The following is a 1,777-nucleotide window of genomic DNA, read 5'->3' on the forward strand; positions in this document are numbered from 1 at the left end:
ACAAGGCTAACAGACAGCACAGAAAGGTAAGGAAGACAACTTAACACAGTAAAATTAGCTTTTTAGGTTTTAACACGTTAATAGGCTGAAAAGATGAACCATTAAGTTTTAAATAGTGCACAATTTGATCCACTGTGATGTAGTGAGGTCATTTATCTGTGTTTTTGAGCTTAGTTTTAGCATACCTATGGTAGATGTTATGATAAATCCAAATAAATCCTGGATTTATCATTATCTTAAACATGTGTCACATGTTTACTCAGCATTGCTGTGGGGGGTCAAGCTGTTCTTTGATAAACTTTATGTACAAGGGTCATTCAATAAATAAGGTGAATTTTTCGGTATAAGGACTTCTAATACAGATAGAAGCTTACTTATTGGGAAGTTTTCTTTTCTCTTCGAAGTCCTTGCAATGTCATCCACTGTCACCCTTCTGTCAGACTGAATGAGGTCATTGACTGATTTGATCACCTCAGGAGACCTCACTTCTGTAGGCCTCCCAGGCCTGGCTTCATCCTCAACACTGCTCCGTCCTTCTTTAAACAATTTAGCCCACTAGTAGACATTTTTTTGTCTAAAGCATGTGGCACCATACACAGTTGACATTCTCCTATGAATTTCAACGAGTTTGCACCCTTCAGCAACCAAAAACTTGATAACTGACCGCTGTTCTATCCTGGAGCATGCTTCTTTGTCGGCCATCTTTGTTAATCGCCAAAACTCTCAAGGTTTTTTTTAATTTGCAAAAGAAATTAAATCCATGTGAAAAAGAAGTAAAACAAAAAAACAAAATAAAAAAAAAGTTAGCTTCTATCTGTATTAAAAGTCCTTATACCGAAAAATTCACCTTATTTATTGAATGACCCTCGTACAGTGATTTTTGTTTGACAGCAGTAGCTTGCTATTCTCTAACAAACAGCAGCAGCAGCGTCTTTTACTTATATAATACAATAAGGAGTAATGACAAACCACATTTTTAACAGGTCAAATGTGAAAAAATTGAAAAAGAAATGTTTTTCCTCTAAGATCCCTTAAGCTTGGTTATTAAAGAAAGCACTTTACTTGAACAAACAGAGCTCAGAAGTGATCAATATTTTACTGGGCAAACAAAACCTTTGTTTCTGAATGACTACCTACATACTGTACCTCTGACATCTCTCTCCTGACAAATGTGAGCAATAAACTGACATAAACACTGGTACAGCATCTCTTTGATTATACTGGCTGATGTAAATATAGTTCAGGTTATAGAGGAAATACATACATGTCTCCTAGTGCTATTGTGAATAAAAATTACTAAATGAAATGTTAGAGTGCCCATTTCTAATTATGTGTCTTTAGAAATGTCATTTTCATTAATGTCAACTTTGTGTTTTTTTTTTTTTTACCAGTGCCTCCTAAGGTTCACTAGATACTGGACTAGGTTTGGACTAAACATGACTGTGTTCAGTGATGCAATTCTGCCATCTGGTGGCTAAATCATCACATAGGCTGAGAGGCCACCACAGGAATAGAAGGCTGCAGGCAGTCTCAGCAGAGGGTCATCTACAGCAGGGGTGTCCAATCCTGGTCCTCCAGGGCCACTGTCCTTCTTGTTCTGCAGCCAGCCCTGCACTCCCAGCTTCTGATTGGCTGAACACACCTGATCCAGTTAGGTATTCTAGGATACTAAACATGATGATTATGTTTGACTTAATTAGTATCTGTTCCCTAAGCTTTGAGCACGGTGCTAAAAGACCATCTGCTCTTTACAATGATGTAAAATTTAAATTATAGC

Source organism: Anabas testudineus, chromosome 7 (assembly GCF_900324465.2).
Source record: "Anabas testudineus chromosome 7, fAnaTes1.2, whole genome shotgun sequence".
Lineage (NCBI taxonomy): Eukaryota > Metazoa > Chordata > Actinopteri > Anabantiformes > Anabantidae > Anabas > Anabas testudineus.